This window comes from Petaurus breviceps, unplaced genomic scaffold (assembly GCF_028583685.1).
Source record: "Petaurus breviceps papuanus isolate PSGF00001 unplaced genomic scaffold, PetGlider_PUasm1.0 559, whole genome shotgun sequence".
In the NCBI taxonomy this organism is placed as follows: Eukaryota; Metazoa; Chordata; class Mammalia; order Diprotodontia; family Petauridae; genus Petaurus; species Petaurus breviceps.
In genome coordinates this window covers 2,766,534-2,791,180 of record NW_027186377.1, presented here as the reverse complement: position 1 = coordinate 2,791,180, position 24,647 = coordinate 2,766,534, and positions in this window count along the sequence as shown.

Below are 24,647 nucleotides of genomic sequence, written 5' to 3'. Positions count from 1 at the left end.
AGAGAGAGAGAGAGAGAGAGAGATGGAATCGGCCAGACAATGCTGAAGTGTTTTGGCTGCTGGCTGAACTCATGGCCTCTGGCTTTTGGGCACCAAGTTCCTCATTGCCATTTTCCAAGCAGGGACAGGGCTCTCATCCAAGCAAAAGGTGTCTGAGACAAGTCTGGAAAAATAGAAGAACCAGCCCAGATGTGGTCCCGGGCTCAAGTGGCCCTGATTTACCATCAAAGAAGTACCTAAAGGTCCAGATGATATGTGGATGGGATTCTGGAGGAGGGCATCTAAGCACTGGCTGCCATCAGGACAATACCCCCACCTCTACCTCTGTCCATCTCTTTGTCCTGCTGGGTGATGTCTGAGACGGGGTCCCCAACTGGATATCTTGACAACAGGCGGCATCTCTCAATAGCGAGTCCATAAACTCCCCAATCTGCGAGCCCCTCTCTTGGAGGCGACTGAACAGGAGCGAGCTAGGAGCTGTCCGAAGCTGTCAGCGGTGACAGGCCATGATTCATATCTGTTCTCCCTGGCCATTTGGCGGCAGCTTTGAGTAAACAATCTTGGGCCTGCTCGTGATCTCTTTATTGCCACCTCCCACTAATAAGTTCAGCTGCCAAGATGAGCAGCCAGACAGTTCATTTACCTCCCAAACTCACCTCCAAGCAGCCGGCCAGTTTAGACAAGGCTCCACAGAACTACTGCATGTTCTCAGCAGACGGAACGAGGCTCCTCCCAGTATTTACATTAGGCCGGGCGGCTCCCGGGATGTGAGCCTCACTGAGAGGTCGTTGAATGAAATATGACGGCCACAGCCAGCTGGGAGTGCAGACGATGGGAGCAGGCCATTTATGGTGAGAGATGAAGTGGGGGCGGGTGCTGCCTCAGAGGCCAGGATGGGCCAGCATGCACCATTCACTGCAGCTGTGGTGAGGACATGGCACCAGGCCCATGGGAAAGTTCTGGTGAGTCTGCACCTCCTAACCTGACCTCCAATGGGGCATGCATCATATCCCATGACTTCTCCTGAACATGCAGTAACTTCTCCATCAGAATCAAAGGATACAAAGCTAGAAGTAACCTGGGAAACTGTCTCTTCCAAGCTCCACACCTTAGAGGAGAAACTGAGGCTCCCCAGGGAGGCTGTTGATAGCAACTCATCTTTCTATAGCAATCAGTTGATTGATCAATGAGGACTGAAGAGCTGTGTGGCAGGCACTATGCCAGGCATTGGAGATACAAAGAAAGGCCAGCACACACACACACCCACGCACATGCACACACACACACATGCACTCAGACACACACGCATGCACACACATACACACATGCACACACATGCACTCAGGCACACAGCACCCACATGTAAGTTAGTCCTGGTTCAAAGGGACTTTCTATATTAATGGGGAAGTCAATAAATACATACAAAATCCATACAGAGGAGCTAGAAGGAGCTCTCCTCCAGGAGACAGGGGATGGCGGGGAAGGTCTCCTTCAGAAGGTGCCACTTCAGTTGGAACATGAAGGAAATGACAGATATGCTGAGGCAGAAGTGAAGAAGAAGAGTATTGCAGACCAAGAGGCCAGACCGTGCAAAGTCCCAAAGACAGGACATGGGGATTCCTATGGGAGGAGCAGCAGGCAACTCATATGTCTGGACCATACAACGTACAGAGATGAGCAAAGTGCTAAAGGACCCAGGAGTCAGGAAGGTCAACATTAAAAACCTAACAAGATTTTCCCTTCGTCCCTGGGGATGATAGGGAGCCTCTGGGTTTGGATGGGAAAGGGACACTGTCAGACCTGTGCTGTAGGAAGCACAATTAGACATGTGAGCAGAAAATGCATCAGAGATGGGAGAGACTTGTGGCAGGGAGGCCAGTGAGTGGGGCAGCAGAGCCAGCCAGGAAAGTGGCACTGGGTGCCTGGTGGGGGGCATTGGGAAGGGGAAGAATGGCCCATGGAAAAGAGCAGTGGTGAGGAGCAAGGATGAGGTTTGGCCACAGGCCAGTTAATGGAGTGGGTGAGAATGAGGAAGCGAGGCAAAGGCAGATATCATGAGCTTGGGCAACTGAGGGAAGAGTGGGAGCCTCAAAATAACAGAGACGCTCCAAAGAGGAGGGGGCTTAGGGAGAAAGCTGAGCTTGGGTTTGGGCACGTTGGGCTTGAAATATCTGTGGGGTGTCCACTCCAGGAACCATCTACAGAGAGATGATCATTAAACCCATGGGAGGTGATGAGATGAGATGAAAGAGATGGAGAGGGAGAGAGCCTTGGGAAACATCCATGATTAGAGAGCATGACAGATCCATCACAGGGAATGGAGCTACCAAAATCCCTGCTCACAGTAGCGCTGTGAGACATAGGGTGCAGACACTGTGAGTGTCATTTTATAGATGAGGAAAGTGGGTCTCACAGGGTAAAGTAATTGGGGGCCACATGGTTCAAGTGGGAGAGGTAGAACCTTAAGCTAGGGCCCTGATGCAAAATCCAGGGATTGTTTCAATTAACCATCTGCTTCCCCTTCTGCAGATAAGGAAACTAAGGCCAGGAGATATGAAACAACTCAAGCAGCAGCTACTTGAAGCAAAATTGATGCCAGAAACAGGGTAAATAAGGGTAGGGTGTTCTGCAATGGGAGCATGTTCAGGAGACAGTAGCAAGAGGCTTTTTGGAGCAAAAGAGCCAATTTTCATGGGCTCTCTCTGTCTCTGTCTCTGTCTCTCTGTCTCTGTCTCTCTCTCTGTCTGTCTCTCTCTCTGTCTTTCTGTCTTTGTCTCTCTCTTCCCTCTCTCCCTCTCCCCTCTCTCCTCTCTTCTCTTCTTTTCTCTCTGTCTCTGTCTCTCTGTCTCACTCTCTATATCCCTCTCTCACACACACACAATGAAGAAAAAGCAAAAAAGTGAATGGCAGGCAGTGAGTTCAGAATTGAAGCCATTAGGTTAGCCACTCAAGACTGATTGGATTCATGGGGCAGGTAAGAAATGGGGGGTAAGGGAAGGGAAGAAATGAAGACGGGATGTCCTGGGGAGTAATCAAAGCATGGTTCTCAAATATAATGAGATGTTCTGATTCTGTAAGAAACAGTAAATGTGATGAATGCATAGAAGCACAAAAAGACTTAGATGAGCTGATGTAGAGAAATCAACAGAGACCAGAAACAAGATTTACAAAGATGACAATAATGCGAATGGAAAGACTCACAACCACAAAATAATGTTGTGAATTTGTAAAGAACAAGCAAATAGACGCCACTGCCCTTTCTTCCTGTCCCCACACTCCTATGCAGATGCGGGAGTGGAACATGGCATATATTGTAACATTTTTCAATGTTCTCATTGCTTTGCTAATTTTTTCTCTCTTTTTTTTAATGTTATAAGGGATGTCTTTCTGTGAGGGGTAAGGGGAAGGGATACATGGGAAATCTAGATGGTGTCAAGACAAAGGTGTCAATAAGATTTTACTTTTAAAGAAACTTTCCCAAAAAAGGTTTGATCTTGGACAGAGAAGTGCAGAATTACTGAGTGTGATGAGTGTGTTAACACTCTTTGAGCCCTGTGTTATATATAGTCCCAACTCTGCCATGTCAGTAGTTGGAATGAGTTTCAGCTGTGGACAGCTCCCAATCTCCACAAGGCTTTCCCACATGGAAGATCTCTATTTCTTCATGGCCATAGGAGACAGGATGATGAGGCTGAGGGCAGCTTTCAGGTCAATGAGTCTCTGGGTTGGACACTCTCTCCCCAAAAATAGATAAGTCCTGTGTGGCTATCCCATCAGGGCCACATATGGCAGCTTTAGCCATCTTTTTTAGCCTGACTGAGAAGGGGAAAACCCTCCACAAAGACTCTTGAAGTTTGCAATATGAAGACTGCTCCATAGTCAATTTAGAAAAATTGGATGCTGTAGTAGCAAGCACCCCAGAATCTCCAGGGTGGCTGCCAACACAGGTTCTTAGATCTGCTTTTCTAAAGGAAAACAACTCAAAATGGGTTAACAAGCTTACTTTAATAAATCAAATATATATATATAGTTTACCTAGTTCAGGGGGAAAAGGTCAGCACCCTGAACCTCAGAGTATACAGACAGAAGTTACAAGACAGAGAAACAGATCAAGCAAACAGGCTTCCAAACTGACCAGAGAGGAAAACATCAACATCTGGGTTTTTCAAAGCCGGGGGGCTCTCAACAGCTGCCCAGAGTCTCATCTGGTAAAATCACACAACACTTCTCAAAGTGAGCCCCCAAAGCAAAGCCTCACATCAGGGATTATATAGCCTTCTCCTGGGTCAGAGAATATAACCACCCTCTTGACCCACTGCCCAATCACACAGAATCAAGGTGTGGGCATTCCTGAAAACCAAGCCTCCTGACAAAGGCTCCATGTGACCCATTCAGCCTATTAGGGGACAGAGTACATTTTCAAATCAAGGAAGGTACTCAGAGTCTCTTAAGCCTATGAAAGGACCTAGGGGCTGGGAAGATCTTTAAATTTGCATTTCCATTACAGATGCTTATAATTGGCTCAGGTCTGGCACCTACCTCATACTCATAGCTTGTAGACACATAAGATAATTCTGAGCTTTCCAGAGGAGAAACTCAGTTAAGACCCCATTGTGGTTCTAGACCCAGAAACAGAATCCACAGGAAGTTGGAAAGCCCACAGAAAATCCTCTCTATGCAGCATAAGCTAATTACCGTATCTACAATAACAGATCACTGCCTTGAATGTTCCATATTGTCAAAATTGAATTTTAGAGTCAATCCTAGGGACTGTTGTGTAAATGGTACTAGAGTGATATTTGTGCTGACATTGCAAGGCCATAGTGACCCATCTCGAAACAAGCACCAGTACAGAAAGACCACAGAGTCTGGGTATACAGGTACTGCTAGTACCAGAGATGCTACTGGTTGTCTTCAGTATCAATATGTCCAGGACTAGTTGATCAAAGAAATGAGATGGGAAATTAGTGAGGCCGAAGGGCTGTCAGCTCTACTCACTTTATAGTAAGTATAGAGGAAGGAAGACAAGAGAATATTGTAGCAAATGGAAAAAGGGAAAACATGGTCACATCCCTGTGTGGTTTCCATTCCAGTTCCCAATACTAGGCAGGAATTAATGTCTTATACCCTCAAGGCAATAGATGCAACTGAATGAATAGTTATCTATGCTTAGCTGAAGAAAGTGAATGTAGTGTGGGGAGCTAATATGGGTAGGGGCCTAAGATTATTGAGTATCTAATCCAGGGGAGAAGCCCAGCATCAGCTCTAATACAGTCCTCCTTCCAGGGTGTAATGTGAATGGGATTTAAGATCTGCACTACCCATTCATAGGCCTCATGTGGAGCCCATTAAGGGAAGCTTGCTTAGGGGAGGCTTGCTTGTAGGAAGGCTTTCACACCACTTGTTAATTTCTGGTTAAGCACTGAGTCAAGAGGGATTTGACCAGATGAGACTCTGACTAGCTGTTAAGGAGCCCCCCAGCTTTGAAAAACCAAGAGTTTGGTTCTTCTCTCTCTGGTAACTATGTATGTATTGCCTTGGTCACAGGTGGATCTGTCTGTTGATCTGTGCTAATTTCTCAGACAGTTAGAAGTCCTGTCTGTTGGTCTTTATTTCTCTATTTTCTTTGTTTGGATTTTCTCTGAAGTTCAGGGTGCTGACTAGTAAAGCAGATCTAAGGACCTGTGCTAGCAGCCATCCTGGGGATGCCAGTGTGGTTGCTGCTACAAAGGGGGCCATGTGCATCCTGTGTCTATTCACCTGCTTCCCTTGCAAGTGTCTGGAGAAGTTTCATTTCCTTGCTCTGTAGCCACAGAGTCAAAAGATAACCAGTGATATTCAACAATAGGATTTTCTCGTTCTTCTCTGAGAGAGCTGATCTCCCACAGAGCAAGCAGTGAATGGGGCTTCACTCTGGCAGATGTCTGTCCCAGGGGGTGCCAGGATGACAGTGTTGACATCGTCATGATTCTATGAATCAAACTGCTTCACTTTGATGACAATATGAAGTTTAAGTGATTTATTAGTTATGATAGATTTCAGAAAGGGACGAAGAGTTTCCGATGATTAAAAATTGAGTCAAAGAGAAAATATGAGCCTAGAAATAATGACTGACCAAACCCCTCCACTGCATTTGTGGAGAACTGCTATCGAACACGTACATGCACAACTCTACATACACACTCACACAATATGTGTTTTCTCCAGAAAGTCCACTCATCAGCAGCCACCCCCAAGTCTGAGAGGGAGCCTTTCCAGTGGCTGCACATGGGCATCTCTGTCATGACCCTAAGTTCAGGCATTCTTTTTTGTCATAAAGGCTCAGAGGGCACACTCATCAGGTGTGACAGTGACACCAAGCTGGGAGAAAGGTTAACATACTGAATGATGAAGCCAGGAACCAATCAGTCAATCAACCAATAAGCATTTTTTGAGCACCAGACACTGTGCTAAGTCCCGGACCAAGTAGATCTTAATGGGCTTGAGCATTGGGCTCCATCTGATTAGATGAAATTTGGTAGGAATAAATGTAGACCCTTTGACTTAGATTCGCAACAGTATGAGATAGGGGAAGCATTGTTCTGAAGAAGATCTGGGGATTTTAGTGGGCTGCAAGCTCAATGTGAGTCAGTAATCTGATGTAGCACTAACTTTTTTGGGCTTCCTTAGGAAGGGCAGAGTCCAGGATGAGAAAAGTGATGATTCCATCATGCTTTGCCCTAACCAGATGTCAGATGGAGGCACACACTCTGCTCTGGGCACCACGGTTCAAGAAGGGTGTTTATTATCTGCAGGATCCTCAGGTCCAGAATTGTGAATGGTCTCCACATCATGCCATAGGTTGAGCCCAACACTCCATTCACTGGGCCACCTGGCTGCCTCAGGATCCAAAAAGAGATAGTCAAGAACTTAAGGGCTATCATGTAGAAGACTGATTCACCATGTCCTGCTTCATCCCCAAAGGGTAGACCTGGGAATGAAGGAAGGTGAACATTTGGAAATGATATCTGGCAAAGCTTCCTGATGGTCAGAGCACAGGGGCAAGGGCTACCACTGAGCTGGTGGGTTCCTCCTCACTAGAACTTTTCAAATAAAGGCTTCATGACCCTAATTATACTGGGCATCCCTTGGGTGTATACGTTGGGCTGGAGGCTGCTGAGAGCCCCACTGGATCTCAGATTCTAGGCTGCTGTGACTTTGTCCCTTGAGGAATCCATCATAAATATGTCACACAGGGTACTCAGGTTCCTGGATTCTCCAATGGCTCCATCATAAAATTCCAGCCCCAGACAGCTGAGGCCAAAGAGTTCAGGACCCTTTCTGAACCAGGGCAGATACTTCCCAGCAAGTAGACCAACCTCAGTGATGGTACCAGGATTCTCATGGCTTCACTGGCCCCCTGTACCCAATTTGGCCTTGCTGCCAGTCCTGCTCTGACTCAGCCCTCAGGGAAAGAGCACAGAATTTGGAGTCAGAAGCCCTGAGTTCAAGTCTTGACTCTCCCAGGGTCTCACAGCCCCCATGAATCTGCTTCCTCACCTCCAAAATGTGGATCCATATGCCTGTGGCTGCTGTTTTCCTAGACTTCATCTTCCAAAGGGTTTGGACCAGAAGAGTCTAAAGTTCCTTCTGCCTCTCCATCCTATTATTCTTTCTGAATGGATATGGGTTTTCTTCTATGAGGACCACACATAAAACTTAATTTTAAATGACACAATATACAGAGCACTGGACTTTGAGTTAGGAAGATCTGAGTTCAAATCCTGCTCAGACACTAGCTGAGTGACTCTGGGCAAGTCACTTCACCACTGTTTGCCTCAGTTTCCCCTTATGTAAAATAGGGGTAATACTGGTACCTCTCTCCCAGATGCATAAGGATCCAATGCTTTGCAGGCCTACAGCTACCTAAATCTAAGAGTGATCACTGGAACACAAATTAATAATTAGGTGGAAAGGCTGGATGTCCCTGAAGAAGAAAAAGGGATGGGGCAGAGCCAAGATGGCAGAGTAGAAACACAAATTTGGCATGGGCTCCTGCTCCAATCATTTCCAATACATTGTAAAAAATGATTCTAAACAAACTTTAGAGCTATAGAACCCACAAAGTGAAAGAGAGAAACAAATCTGCCCCTGAAGGAAGCTTGGCAGGTGGACAGGAAGGGTCTATCGCACTGCACTGGGAGCCAAGCACAGTCCTGTATGAGCTGCACTGCTCTGGCCCCAGGGTGGCCCCAACCAGCCGTGACCAGAGCAGACTTCAGGAGAGGGAATCACCAGTAGCTATGGAGGTCTCCAGACTTCTCAACCCATAAACGCCAAAGACAAAGTAAAATGTCAGTGTGGACTCTGCTGGAACTGGGGGGGGGGGAACGGAAGAGACCACTCCATCCCCTGCCCCAGGGGCGAGAAGTGGCAGAGGTGTGGCAGTCTTACCACGTGGATGCCTCTGGAGCTCCTGGCCGGCAGATCTTAGGGGGACCAAGCGACCATTCAGAGGCTAAGGGCTCTTGCTTTGAACTTGGATATGGATCATGGTCTTGGGTGGTGGTCCTGGGGTGTGTGGCCAGTGAGCCAGAGCTTGTGAGGGCTGTAGAGAGGGCACCCTCCTAATAGCTCCAGCAGCTGTGAAAACCTCAGCGATTTGGGACAAAGCTCTCTCCATTCTGGAAGCAGAGTTCTACCATGGCAAAGAGATCAAAAGGTAAGTAATTGGCTTGCAATATGAGCAAGCACAGACCATAGAATCCCTTTTTAGGGACAAAAAGAATCAAGGCATGGAGTGAGAGGAAGACAGTGAAGTCAGAACTCCTGCATCAAAAGCCTCCAAGAAAAATATAAATTGGTTACAGGCCATGGAGGAGCTCAAGAAGGATTTTTAAAAGCAAGTAAGAGAAGTGGAAGAAAAATTGGGAAAACAAATGAGAATGACACAAGAAAATCATGAAAAGCAAGGCAACAGCCTGCTAAATGAGACCCAAAATACACTGAAGAAAATAACACCTTAAAAAAATAGACTAACTCAGATGGCAAAAGAGACCCAAAAAAGCCAGTGAAGAGTGAATGTGCCTTAAAAAGCTGAATTTTTTAGACAGAAAAGGAATTTTAAAAACTCGCTGAAGAGAATAACTCCTTCAAAATTAGATTGGAGCAATTGGAAGCTAATGACTTTATGAGAAATCAAGATGCTATAAAACAGATCCAAACAAATGAAAAAAAATAGAAAGCAATGTGAAATATCTCATTGGTAAAACCATTGACCTGGAAAATAGAACCAGGAGAGATAATTTACATTTACAAGGGAGATAAAACACCATCTTTCAAAAAATTATCAAGCAAAATTGTGCCCTAATATTCTAGAACCAAAGGGCAAAATAGAAATTGAAAGAATTCACCTATCACCTCTTGAAAAAGAGACCCAAAAGAAAACTCCTAGGAATAATATAGCCAAATTCCAGAGTTCCCAGGTCAAGGAGAAAATACTCAAGCAGTCAGGAAGAAACAATTTTAGTACTGTGGAAACACAATCAGGATAACACAAGATCTACAGCTTCTATGTTAAGGGATTGAAGGGCTTGGAATATGATATTCCAGAAGTCAAAGGAGCTAGGACTTAAACCAAGAATCACCCACCCAGCAAAACTGAATATAGTGCTACAGGGGAAAATATGGTAATTCAGCAAAACAGGATTTTCAAGCATTCTTGATAAAAAATCAGAGCTGAACAGAAAATGTGACTTTCAAATACAAGAAGCAAGAGAAGCATGAGAAGGTAAACAGGAAAAACAAATCATAAGGAACTTATTAAAGTTGAAATGTAAAAATTATAATTGTAACTTATGAAACTTTTCTCAGTATGAGGATAGTTGAAGAGAATATATATATATATGGATTGGGGGAAGGAGGTACTCAGTAGGCTTGCTATTTTGGGGTGGGGGTAGGGGAAAGATGGGGAGAAAAAAGTGTAACTCAAAATTTTGTGGAAATGAATGTTGAAAACTAAAAATAAATAAATTTTTTAAAGCGCTGGGAAAAAATAAAAATTAATTAATTAATTAAAAATAATTTAGTAAAAAAAAGGAAAGAGAGTGGTGAGTGGGGGAGTCTGGCAGCACCAAGGCCCATTGGAGAAGGGGCAGGAGCTGCCGAAGAACTGCTCTAGACCCCAGCCTTAGGGCATGGTGGCCCTGCTCTCACCCGGGCACCTGGGGTTTCCTGGGCATGGCGGCCCTGCTCTCACCCGGGCACCTGGGGTTTCCTGGGCATGGCGGCCCTGCTCTCACCCGGGCACCTGGGGTTTCCTGGAGGGAGAAGAGTAGTCTTCCTGTTTCCCCACTGACCTGTGTGCCAGTCTGTGGTGGGCTGACTCAGGGCTTCGTGGTTTTCCTTGCATTTTGCTGCTTTCTGTTTCACTTTACTGGCTCACATGTGATGTGCAGTTCCCTCTTGGTCTCTATAAAAGAAGCTGGAATGGGGGGTGGGCTGAAAGCTGGGGAAATTGGGGCCCCTAGAGCCCATGATATACAGAACGAGGGGCATGGACTAGCTGACCTGCAAGGTTCCTCTACATTCATACCCTGAGATCCTAAGGGCAACCTTCTTTCTCTTGGAAGCCAACCTTCCATGGGAGCTCCCTTCCTCCCCGTGAGCACAGCACCTGCCAGAACAGTCAGGCCCATCACAGAACTGAGCTGGAAAAGCCACAAAGAGGCCGAGATCACCAAGTCCTCCCAGCAGCTCATCCTGGCCTGTCCCTCGTCCTAGACCTCATCCTCAGCTGAGAAAGAGCACCAGGCAGAGTGTGTAGGAAGCTCACGTTTGGGTCCCAAGGCCCACGCATCTAGACTCTCTCCAGAGCTCTCTCTAGAAGTATCTGACTTGAAATAAGCAGCTACAACCTCCAACCCAAAGCAGGCCTTTTATAGAGCATTAGTGGAAGTGCAGAGCCAGAATCTGGAGGCCTGAGTCTAAATGCGGCCCTGATGGTTACAGCTGGGTAACCTTTCCGATCTTTCATTTTTGCTCTAATTCCTAACAAACATGCATTTATTTTCTCTCCTCCCTCCCCAGCTGACTTTTAAAAGGGAAAAATTGGGAAAGAAAACCCCAGGATCACATACATGTGATCAAGCGAAGCGAATTCCCATCTCCCACGTCCAAAAGCGTGGCTCGCTCTGAATCTTGAGTCCATCAAGTTTTATTATGTAACCTTGAGTGAGAATTCTCTGTGAGCCTTGGCATGGACGTCCAGATCTGAGAAAACCCAACTCCCATTAGCTTTATCCTAAACGCATTGTGATGAGGCCTAGAAACATGCAGGGCAGCAAAGCCCTGATCAGAACAGGCACAAACCATCCTCAGAAATCCAGCTGCTGCATGGCCCCTGGGGCCCTGAGCTGCTGGAAGGGAGGGCTTCCTGCACCAGGGGAGAGACTGCCAGTGGGGAGATGCCTGGTCCATCTGGGGAGGAGACACCAAGGGGCAGCCTGGCCAGCAAGGAGAGTGAGGAGTAGGGGGCCTGAGTTAAGACTGGGCAGAGGATGTGACATGTGGAGCCGACATCCCCATTCTGGGAGTCTGGAGAGCCTTGGGGCGGGATGCTGGGGCATGGACAGCTTTAGGATGGGATGGAGGGAGGAGGGGAAGACAGGCCCGGAGCCCTTCCCCTTAGGCTTTCATAGTCCTCCCTTTTGAATTCTGGCCTGAGACAGAGTGGATAGCAATGCTGGCCTGGCCAGCTTTATCTCCACAGTTTCTCCTCAGGCTCCAGGAGCCCAGAGCCTCAGGTGGGCTGGAGCCTTTGGACAGTTTTCACGGTACAGCTGAAACTCCCGCTTGCCAGCCGTGTGACCCCAGACAAATAGACTGACCTCATCTGATCCCCACAGGCCCGTCTTCCAGGGACGGTGGGAAATTACAGCTCTCTGGGTTAATCCTTGGTCACACGTCGCTGCCTCTCAGCTGTCCTTTGGGGGACATGACATCCCATGACTCACAGTCCCATAACCATTGAGGCTTCCCTGGTCCTTGGAGGTCTAGACCATTACAGCCAAAGCTTGGCAGGACCTTCCTGGGAGATGACTGACACACAGTCCTGCGTAAGGACCAAGATAACCAGAGGGGCTAAGTAAAGAAAGGCCCGCCTCCAAGAGGCTGCCCTTCCCCAGCACCCTGCATTTGTGGGCACCTCTTTAAATGCTTCCTTTTATTGTATTCAGGACTGTATAATACATATTGTAGGAGGAGGCAGCTAGGTGACACACTGGTTGGAGTTTAGGGCCTGTAGTCAGGAAGACCTGAGTTCAAATCCAGCCTCAGACACTTCTTAGCTGTGTGACCCTGGGCAAGTCATCCAACCTTGTTTGCCTCAGTTTCCTCATCGGTAAAATGAGCTTGAAAAGGAAGTGGCAAACCCTTCCAGTACCTTTGCCAAGAAAACCCCTGAGCAGCATGGTCCCTGGGGTCATGAAGAGCCAGACACGGCAGCACAACAACATGTGGAATGCATTTTTTGTGTTTAGGTCTCAGTACGGGTGAGATGTATGACCATAGGGGGAGGGCTGGGCCTGGGGTTCATCTTTGCACCTCTGAGTTCAAAGTTGCAGAGCATAAGAGATTCCCCATCAGCACTGTGGGTGTCTGTCGGGGGCAGGACTCAAACCCAGGTCTCCCTGGTTGTCTAACCTCCACACCAAGAAGTCTCTCATGTGTTGCCATAATGTCTGAGAACATTAGGACTGCCAGGGAGGAGATATCATTGTGAAAAGAAGGAAACTGAGGCTGCAAGAAGGGGGAGGACCTATCCCAGGTCTTCTAGGGAGTCAGACGGACAGCAGGAACTCTCCCTTAGGGTTTCCCAAATTCAAGACCTGCCGGCCCTGAGCCCTCTGACCCCTAAGCCTCCAGCAACTTGCCATCACTGCTGGTGAATGACAGAACTGTCCTGTGCCCTGCCAAGGCTCGAGCAGAGAAGCATTGGCATGCCCAGGTCTTACAAGGATTTGTATCTTCTACAGAAAGTGTCCTGAGAGCAGAGAGTTAGAGGCCGGATCTCAGGCCTCCAAAATGGCGGCTCCTGCCACATTGACTTGGTTGCTTTGAAGAAGTAGGCCCATGGGGGCAGCCGAGGCAATGGGTTGTAGCCTGCAGTCCTGGGCACACACAGCACTCACAGCAGCTTTGGTCTGTAGGCAAGAGGAGCCTGTGTCCTGACACGGCGCCTTCTCTCCATGGGGCAGGCGTTGACGCATCTTTGTGGCTCATTCGGAGATGAGGTTTCTGGGCCAGCTGTGAACCACTTCTGGGGCTGGTTCATGGCCAGGCCGGGGAGGGGAGGCGTGGACGAAGATGAAGATTGTGCTCATCCTTGTTGGTTTTATTTTTTTAATCGAGCCCCATCCAAAAAGGAGCCTGTTTATAATTCACATAAGTAGAGATGCAGGGGGAAGGGAGCTGGCCAGCCAGCTCCAGCCTATATTAGGAAAGAGGTCAGGAAAGCATTTGCATGGAGGCTGGAGTTGGAAAGAATTCTGCTCTGTCTTCAGCAGGCCCAGCCCAAGCAGTGGGCTTGCTTCGTGGGGCCATAGCATTCAGGGGAAGGCAGCCAGGATAAGGAGGGGTGTTCAAACAGGCTAGGGGACCATGGCTTGTCAGGGAGGTGGTCAAGGAGCTGATTGTTGATGTCCAGCTTGGACGAGTTGCTGCTGAGCTTCCTCTCAATTTTGAGGTCCTGGGACATGAATTCTAAAATTCAGACATTCCCACCACCTTGCCTTTCCTGATGCTGTGACGTCCTCCTGATATGCCCCCTTGGGAGATCCTACTGGGGCTCTATGTCCAACTCAGCCTGGCCCCTCAAGCCTTCCTGGATCTCCTCAAACAATAGTAACTCCCCTTCCCTTTTCAATTCTGAGTGCACAGCACTTTGCACCTGCAGAGTAGACTTAGCCAGTTTGGAATTCCTTACATTTTATCCTCCATCTATAAAGTCCCAAAGCAGGCTGGCTGAGAAGGGGGCCAGGATATCAGCATGGCCCCCAGCCCAAGCCCAGGGCCTTGAGAAGAGCAGGTCCCTAATAACTGTTTGTGGAATTAATTTTTAAAACCTTCCTTCTGAGGTCCGGACATTCAGCTCAGTGCTGGAGGCAGGCCATGGACCCAGGGCTTCCTGACACCAACACCAGGGTTTTTTCCAACAGGTCATGTTGCCTCCTTTGTACCAAGAAGTTAAAGGAGCAAAGGATTCAGGGAAAGGACCTTGTTTATTGATTAGTCTGGGCGTCTCACTGAACAGAGGAAAAAACTTGAGTGGTAGTGAGGGCAAGTGACTTTCCCAAGGTCACAGTGAGTCAGGTGCAAAGGCTGGCTTCAGTTTTCAGCCCAGGACCCTGTGCCCACTCCCTGCTGCCTTCTCTCCTATGACTGTTGCCTTACTCCTAAGAGAGGCTCACTAAATACTGCTTTGAATTAAAAGAGGGTGTATAATCTGCCTTCTCTCTTGGAAGATCATCAGGGTGTTGAGCAATGGTCACAACACACAGCAAAGTCTGTCTTCCAAACCCTGTCCATTCCCAGCATCCTGGCATCCTAGGTACAAGGGAGGTGCCTCCCATCTTATACAAGATAAGTACAAGATAACATTCTGTAGTCCTGACTATGTGTCTGGCACGGTACCAAATGCTTTATGCATCTTGTCTCATCTGATCCTTAAAAAGCTCTGGGATTGATTTGATTATTCCTATTTTATAATTGGGGAAACTGAGACAAATGACAGTTAAATGACTTCTTAATGACTTCAGTGTTAGAAGTTTTCCTTACTCAGGAGATGGTGAGCTCCCCATCACTGAAGGATTCAAGCAGAGACTGTGTGGCACATGTGAGGAAGGTTGTTCAGGGGACTCCTGATGGCAGCATAGGCTCCATCCAGCTTGGAAGGTCTGAGTTTCTGAGACCCTGGAGTTCTTTACAATGCAGCATTGCCACAAGGGTCCTGGCACTGCTTGTTCTCAGGGAGGTCTGAACAACTGCCAATGTCTAATTTGGACCTGAGCTGCTCCTTCACCCCTGGTCTGCTAGAAAAGCTAAATCAGGTTGAAGGACTCCATGGCTCAGCCCCCACACAAAGCCATGGCCCATGAGTCCCCACTGGTGAGGTTCCTTTTATTTATAAAATAAAATACGTGTAATCAAAGATCACAGGAAAGTGAGTGCTGAGGAAAGATCCTGTATACCTAGACTGGATTGTCCAACTGCAAAGAATGCCAAAGGAGGGCACACACCTGGTATGTGCACATGACTAGCGAATGTGGAAGGGACACCTGTGGCCAGAGGACGTATGTGAAGGTGCAATGCCATATCACTATAAGACACAGTAAAGACACAGGAGAGATAGAAAGCAAAATGAGACAGGAGATTGACAGAGTCTGGTTGGAGGAGGCCATGTTTGAATTAATCTTTAAAGGGTTGACACGTACAGAGAATTTCAGGGAAAGAGAGGAAGGGAGGCAGGGAGAAAGGTAGTACAAGCCCCTCCCCTTTGTCCCTGAATTCTCTATGTCGCTCCCTTCCTCCCAATATGAAACCAAGTGGAAACAGTCCTGGCCCTGGATTCCTGTTCTGTTCGTGTCATTAACTGACATTGTAACCTTGAGCAAGTCTCATTGCTTCTCTGGCCCTCAATCGCCATGTCTGTAAAATGGGAACAGCGCTACCTGAGCTACAAGTCTCACAGAAGTGTTGTGAAGATGAAATAAGGAGCAGAGGAAGGCCCACAGTCAGTTGGATAGACCCTCTGCGGAAAAGAGTCACAGACAGTGCGAAAGTACGTCCAGGTTGGGAACTGTACACCTGTAGCTGGGCCGCCATCGGTGAAATCCCAGATATACTTAAATAGGGGAGCATGTCACAAATGGAAGCGCTGATCTTCTCTGGTCTCTCCCACATTTAAGTCTGTGATATGAGTAGTGGTGGCCATTCATCAATCAATCAATGAGCAATTATTAAGCACCGACTATGTGCCAGGCACTGGGGATGCAAGGACAAAAATGTAACCTACTTTGCCATTAGCACACTTATGTTCTAATGGGGGAGACAATATGTATGTATCAAAACAAAGATGGCATAAATTCATAGTGGATGAATACAAGCAGATGCCCAGTGGCAATGGCAGCAGCAGAGGAAGTAGCTTGTCTACACTGTACATTTTCTCCAGTAAAATGCCCTGCACATAGTAGGGGATTAATAAATACTTGCCATATTTTGAAAACAGCCCTGTGAGGTCATCCAAGTAATATTTCCCCCATTTTATAGATGAGGAAACTGAGGCTCAGAGAAGGAAGTGACTTCCATTGAACCAGATGGCTCTAGGAAGCTTGAGAACAGAACCCTTGCCTTCTCTCTGAACCCTGAGGTGCCTCCCAGAATGTCCAGAATGGAGAAGCTCAACATGCTCTTAAATGGATTGATTGGAAATCTGCTATCCATTTATAACATCAATCATCATCAACATGCAATAGAGACATTTTTCATACATGACCTTAAGGGAAAGCTTCCTAGACTGGTCCCCAAGGGCATGAAGTCATCAGGGCTCTCTCCCTCTGACTACAGCCACAATCATGCATTCTTTTATGTTGCCATGGAGAATGCTGACAGCTAAGCAAAGGCCCTCTCTCTCCTGACACCCCCCCCCACTTTCTTGGGAGGACAACTTCCAGAGTCCCAAAGGGTCCAATGTGCCTTGGCTGTCCCAGCCTGGCTCCCATAAATGTTGACACCCAAGCTCAGCTCTGATGGTTTGCCAGAGGACACTCACCCACAATCAGCACAGAACCCTGGCAATGGCCTAGCCCTGGGAAGGAAGGACCGAGAGCTGGGAGCTGGCCAGGAAAGTGGTTGCATTTGCAGGCAGAGCAGAATGGCAGACCTTCCAGAACAACCAAGCTTCAATGGTACCTGCTTTCCCTCCTCTCAACAGTTTCCTTGTGGATTTTGCCCCCCTCCTCCTTTTTCTGCTCTGCCTCATTCTTAGAGATTTCTGTTCCTAGAGAAGAGGATCAAGTGTGGCCCCATGGTAGAAATTTCCCTTTGTTCTTGATTGTGCAGTTCATTACTACCCTCTGCTTTTCTTGTGGTCATTTTCCCCATTGACCATGAAAATTCCTCTCTAGGTCCGTGCCTTCACACCATCTGGAAGTCTGTTGTCCCCAGGAACTCCACTTCCCTTTCTCCCGTGGCAAATACTGTCAATAGAAGGAAGATATTCTCAGGAATAGTGGTTTATCTAAGCCTTATAAAGTTCCCATTTCCTATTACAGAATAGCTCTCCCCACTCCCCACCAAGGAAGTGTTCTTCAGTGGGACTCCATCCTACTACTGATTCCCCCTTTCTCCCCTCCTATTTCAATCCATTCCTTCACCATCCCTCCAACTCTTCTATAGGCCCCCTTCTTCCTCATACAAGAGTGATTTTCCCTTCATTGTTCAGCACTGAGTTAATTAGGGAGCCTCACATTGGCTTCCATCTTCTTCCTTCCCTCTCCCCTTTCACATATCCCCCCATACTTGGATTTAGCTTCATGAAAAGTACAAATTCACCATTGAGACCATGGTGCTGGAAGTCTATTCATTCACCATCAGTCCTTCCATTTAAACTCAACTTCTCTTGTCTCCTTGTATACTTTTAGGGAAAAAAAACCTCTCTTCTGGTCCCTCTTTTTTTGTTGTCATTGTTTGGTTGCTTTTTTTATCCCCATGAGTGTCTTTTTGTTTCTAGTCCCCACACCCCCTATCTCCTGTGATTGTTCACTTTGTTGTCTGAACCTTCCCTGGTTTCCATCTTTGTTTATCATTCTTGTGTTTCTGTTGTCTGAGTTATTTACAAAGCAAATAATCTTCCCACACCTGACTTTCTTGTAGGGTGCCTCAAATGCTTCTCTTATTTAAAATCCATCTTTTGCTGGTTAGACTCAGGTTTGCAATGTATGTTTCCTTGGGCTGCATCATGAACTCCTTTGTTCTTCAAAACTCCATTTCTTCCTGAAACTTCCGGTGGGTACAAAATTGCCTTGTGTTATTCAAATTTTCTTTCCTTTTCTTGGCATTGAAAGGCCTTTTCCTGGTCACTTGCATAATTTGTTTTGGTCACTGAAATTGTTCAATTTAATCACTAAGTCTTTGAGAATTGGCAATATTGGGCTTTTTTTGTTTGTTTGATTTTTGTTTTTTCCTTAAAAGGTTATCTGTGTATTCTTCTGATAGGCATCTTTGTTTCTTGTGTTCTTGTATTATTACTTGAATTACAGTATTTCGGATTTTTTGCTTTTGTTCTTCTGGGACACCTATGACCCTTAAGTTTTCTTCATGCTTCTTATCTTAAGATACAGATGTTTTGTTACCGTGGAAATCATGCTTTTAACATTACTTCTTGTATCTCTTCCTCTAAATGGTCTCCATTCTATACATTTGCATTTCCAATCAGTTGTTTTCTTTTGTATTTATTTGGTGAGACTTGTCACCATGAATTCAAGTGTTTTCTTGTCTTCTCTTCTCCTCATTATTCCTGCTGTGGAGGCCATAAATGCTGCCCACTGCTCTTATTTCACCTAGAGCCTCTCTTAGTAAGCCACAGAGCACTCTACCTCATTGGGGGTTGTTTTGTTTTCCTTTGTCTTGCAACATTTCTTCAGAGATGTTTGGGTTCATTTACACATCCTGGAGGACATCTTCCTTAGGTTGTAAACATTTCACCTATTTTTTCCCCTGCTATCCTCAAGGCTTTAGTTTGAGTTTTCTTCCCCCTGAGATCTTCAATAAGTTATGTCTTTTTTTCACCCTTATATATGACCCTATTGATTATTCTCTAGCTCCATTTCCTTTGATGATAGATACCTTGTGGGTTGGACCTCAAAGCTGTCTCAACGGCATCCTCCCATTCAGGGGAAATTCATTTTTCATCCACCTCAGTCTCTGCTCCAAGTAACTTCTTTTGGGGATGGGGTGGACAAAACTGGCCTCAGCTGGATGCCAGATCCCGTTAGATATGATGAGGCTCCCCCTTTCCCATTATGTCACGCTGCTACCATTCCCTTTGTTCCTTAGGTCTTTGATTTAGTTTGGGGGCTTCTGCCCCAGAGAAGGCACACTTCAGCTTTCCTGGACCTTCTCCTCCCCACCACATCAGGACAGGATGAACACCGACAGAGTTTAATTCTATTGATTGCTACCAGATTGGGGAAATGAGGGCAGAGCTGGGTGAGATGTGTAGTCAGAGACTATGGAAGCTTCAGCAAGGGCATTACTGGACAGACCCCAGAGCATCAATTCATAGATTGGGTTATATCTCCCTGGGCTAGTGGTGAAAGGGATGCTGGGTGAGCATATTGAGGATTAGCAATCAGGCTTCTCTGCTACTGATTCACCAGGCTGTTACTTCTTACATTTTTGAGAGTCAAGAAGCCTGGAGAAAATGTCTGGTCTTCCAACTCTCTGGTCACATCTTCATTTACATTCTAATGAAGGAGACAAAAAGTACCTAAATGAGTACCATAAAGATAAATGCAAACAAACAGAAAAATTCAAAAAGGGGGGGGGGTTAGATCCTAGCACTTGGCGGGATTAGGAATGTCTTTATGGAAAACCTTTCAGTTGAAGGAAAAACATTCTCTAAGGTGGAGGTAAGGAGGGAGTGCACATCAGGCATGGAGCCCAGGGCAAAGGCACAGAGATAGAGAACAGAGTGACATCTGTGAGGAACAAAGAGGTCTATTTGACTGGATTACAAAGAAGGGAAGGCACAATCATTTCTGTATAGTGAGGCTGAAAAGATCTGATGGACCCAGTTGTGAAGGACTGACTGTAAAAGCCAGTTTGCAAAGGCTTGAAGAATGAGTGAGAAGACTGGAAGGCAGGGCCGTGAGCATAGACAGCTTCTCCTGGGTCGTAGGCTCTCAGCATCCTAGAGGCAGAGCTGGAAAGTGTCTCAGAGCACACCTGCTCCAGGCCTCTCCTTTAGCAAAGGGCAGACAGATGCAGAGAAAGCATCTCCCTCAAGGGCAGGCATAAAGCATGGAACAGTTAGACTAAGAAAAGGAGAGGTACAGGGTGGCCACTTGAAGAAGACGCAGAGTCCAGCCAACGTGTTTTTATTTTTACTTTTGGTGGTAAAGCTTCAGCAAGTTTGTAGACAATAGAAATATACAGGCAGAGAGTGAAGACTGGAGAAGACAAGGCAATGACTGAACTTCCAGTCTGGCAGAGAAGACAGCAAAGGGGGAATCAAGGGTTTGTTCAGAGAGTTTCTGCAGCAGCTTCTCTGCATCAAGAACCATGCACAGTATTCAGGGGCACAAAGCAGGCAAAAGCAACCCCTTCCCTCAAGGAGTTAATAATAGTCTAATGATGGAGATGACATTCACTCAAGATATAGGCAGGATGAATTCAGGAGAGTCCCAGATGGGTGGGAGAGGCTCCATGCAGAGGTGCAACTTTAGGTAAAACATGAAGAAAGTCAGGAAGGCCTGGAGGAGATGAGGAGGAGGAAAGAGTTCCAGGTGTGGGATATGGCACTGACAATGCTCAGAGGACCGCAGTGGCACAGGGCCTCAGAGCAGGAAGAGAGGAATGAGATTTCAGAAGATGGGGGAACTTGAGAAGAAGAGGAGGAAGGGGGCAGGTGTGAAGGAGTCTTACTCAGGCTCAGGTTGGCCTTGATGGTCATTAATGCCCACCAGCTCTGAAGGGCATCCCTTGCCCAGAGTCCTCACCTGAGGACCATCTTCTCTGCTGTTCTAAAATCCACCACAGCCACTTTGTTCTTGGAAAAGGTGAGACGACCATCCAGGGACGCTTCAGTTTTAGGAGGCTTTTTTCCATGTTCAACAAAATCCTAATAAAGAATCTTGTCTAGCGTTTGAATCTGGGCACAGCAAAGCCCAGGTCTGGTCAGGCCATTTACATCCACTTACACATGTGAATGATTTTACCACCAAGTTATATTAGGGTTGAGAAATGTTGCCACAGCAGTGAAAAGGCCTTCATGCCCATTAGTACATAACTGGGTTGTGATGATCTCTGGCAAATAGCTGTGACCACAGTTTTCCTCCCACAATAAATCTCTATACAGAGGTGCTACATGCATGGATGTGAAACCCAACTGTGGCTTCCCGGATGCCCAAATTACTGGGCACACATTGAAATCTTTTTGAAAAAGAGGTCTTACTACCTTTTAACTTTTTTCTTATTTAGTTTAAGAGAAATCTCTTTTCCAGGAAAATGAAACATAAATATTTTATGTGAGAATTTTGCCTGGTGAATACGAGCTCTGACCTTGCCTAGGAGAGCATGTCTCTGGCCTCCTTGGGCTGAGCAGAAAGTCCAGCAAAGACTCCTGAAACCAGAGGGAGTGTTGAGTGGCCACGTGGGGCCTAGGCAGTGGAAAGTCCAGAAACACTCTTTCCAAAGAAAGTTTCCTCTCCTGGAGAGCTGATGAAGCGCTTACCAGGGAAACCTGAAATGATATCCCTACAGTTCAGCAGATCTCAGGGTCATAGAACTGCACACTTGGCAGGGACTGGAGTAGCTGTCCAGTCTGACCTGGACCTAAGCAAGCAAGAAGCCCTTCTGGGGCATCAATTCACCAACCTGCATTTGTTCAATCCCCACCATGGTCTGAGTGCTGTGCTCTGGAGAAACAAAGACAAATGAACTCAAAGATCCACATTCTACTCCAGGAGACAATGCACCTGCATATAAATAAGTAGGAAAAGACACCTGTAATATGTACAATGTAAGTGCAAGGTGGGTTTTCTTTTTCTTTGATTCAGCAGAGTGGGCACATTAGAAATTGGTTTGGTGGGAGTTGAGAAAAGTTTCATGTAGAAGGTGGTGGCCAAAGGGAGCTTCAAAGGCTGCAGAGGAACATAAGGGTGGAGGGGAGGAGGGAGGGCCACATTGCAGGAGAGGGGATAGGTACAGCCATGTATGAGGGACAGAGGGGGCCAATTTGGTTGGACCACAGAATGCACAGAAGGAAGTAAGGCATGGTAAGCTGGGAAAGCAGTGCGAGTTAGGCTGGAGAGGGCTTCACATGGCAAACAGGGCCCTTGCTTTTTATCCTAGAGGTATCATAGGGGCATTGGTGCTTTCTTTTCTAGTGAGGGAATGACTTGGTCAGACATCTGCTTTTGCCATATCAGTGGCAAATGGGAGAGATCAGTTAGGAAGCCATGACATTGGTCCAGGTGAGGAGTGATGAGGAGATCATGGCTGTAAGATTAGAGATGGGATGCATGGGAGACATGTAGAGGAAGAAATGACAAGACTAACAGGAGGTGGGGGATGAGGGACAGGGTCCAGGACAACTCCCAGCTTGCAAACTGAGACTCCCAAGGATGGTTGTGCCTTTGATGCTAGTGCAGAAAGACCAGACGAAAGGCAGGTGATGAGGGAAAATCCCACTACTCTCCAAGGCAGGTTTCTTCATCTTGTGTGCGATCCGGGCATCACCAACCCCTTCACCTTGGGCAGGCAGCCTGGGGACATCTGTGAACCCCTCTGGACCCCTCATAAAACACATAGGATGACAAAGGAAACCAATTTTATTGAAATGTAGTTATTCAAACATTTGAAAAATTCCCAAACCCAAGGTTCAGAACTCCACTCAAAAGCATCTCACTAGTCAAATAAGCATTACCCTCACCCCTCTCTTTCACTTTCCCTTTAAAGCTCTTCCAAGATTCCAACCAGATGCCTTGGGATGAGTCCCTGGGATGGACAACCACCCTGCCAGCAGCCCAGGCGCCTGTGATTAGGAACCATCTTGTCACTACAGGGCCACTTTCCAGATTAAGTTTTCTTCTCTGCATCATGTTCATTTAGTCTATTGCAGGAATTAAAAAAAGGAAAACCCACTAGTAGTCTCCAGTTAATAACAACAAGAGCTAGCTTTATATATTATAAAAATATAATATATATTTATATATATATTACTTTTAAGTTTGTAAAGTGCTTTCCAAATATCATTCGTCTTATCCTCATAACAACCCTAGAGATAAAGGCCATTATTATCCCCTCTTTACAAATGAGGAAATGGAGGCAAACAGCTTTCTTACACTGTGCTTTCCTAGAAACCATAAAGCTCAGTCTGTTCTCTCAGTCTCTCATTTCTTCTGCCTCCTGACCAATACAGAAAGAGCACCGGCTTTCAAGAGGGAGGACCTGGATTTGGATCCTGTCTTATAGTGACTCCTGTTAGTCTTACCCAGATCCCTTCCCTGTCCTCTCATCTGCGAAAGGAGGGGGTCACACTGGGTCCACCTCCAAGCTTATTTTCACTCTGTCTCTAAGCATCCCATTTGTTTATATTGTTATGTGATATATATATATATATATATATATATATACATATATATGTGTATACTGTTACATGGCATAAAGTACTGACCTGTTATCCACCCATTCATGTGTTTATTTATAAATGTATGTGTGTTATGTGTGTATGCGCCTGTATGTGTATGACTGCGCATATGCATATGTCTCTATGTGTGTATGTATGTGTGTGTGGCTGTGTATGTGTCTGTGTGTTCTATATGAAAAGGTGACAAATAAAACATGGTCTCATCAAAGATCTTGGAATCTAATGGAAGGAAAAGATTTGTGCATAATCACCTAAAGGCTGGACCTGGAACATGAAAAGGGCAGTGCAGGAATTCAGAGGAAGGAGGAGTCATTTCCAGCTATAACTGGAGGGCCAAGGGAGATCATGGAAGGCTTCCTGGGGGAGGTTGTAGCTCCACTGATCACTGGAAGATAGGTAGGATTGAGTACACAGAACTGAAAAAGTGGGGAGGTTCAGGCAGAAGGGATAGTGTAAGCAAAGGCATGGAGGTGGCAAGGTAAATCATAAAATAAACACTAATAAATGCAATGTAATGTATTGATATAATTATGTAATATATTACAATATATTGCTTACATAATGCAACTATATAATGAATAATAATACAACACATATATAAACATATTAAAAAATAAAACCAGTCAAATGAGAACTATTTTTTGTAGTATTGTAAAGTTTGCTTAGTGCTTTACACAGGTTATCTCATTTGGGCCACACAATAACCTCACCAGGGAGGAGCTTTTATTATGCTCAGATTACAGATGATGACTAAAAATCTTGGGCCAGTTTAATGACTTGACCACAATCGTGCAACTACCCAAGTCTTCCTGATGCCAGGTCTCGTGCCAGCCTGTTCTGGGCAGTGCTGCCATAGACACCGGACCTGAGTCAGGAGAGGATCAAGTCCAATCCCAGCTCCAGATTTTACTGATGATATGATCGTGGGAAAGTCATTTGCCACTCCTTCCACCCCCACCCCCACTCCAGCTTCAGCTGCCTCATCTTTGAAGTGAGAATAATGACAAGAGCCCTTATTGAGGAGGGTCCACAGGAGGATCAGCTTTTGTGATTCTTGTTCATCCTTCATTTTTGAAGAGGACCAATGACATCATGAGGTGATGTCTCGACTTCAGTGAATTGGATTTAACTGAGGCTGAGCTGCACAAAGTCACCAGCCTAACTGTTTCTTCCAGAGTCATCAAATTCCAGTGGCAATGAAGAGTTAGGACATCTGGTGATGGCCTGAGATGCAGCAGAT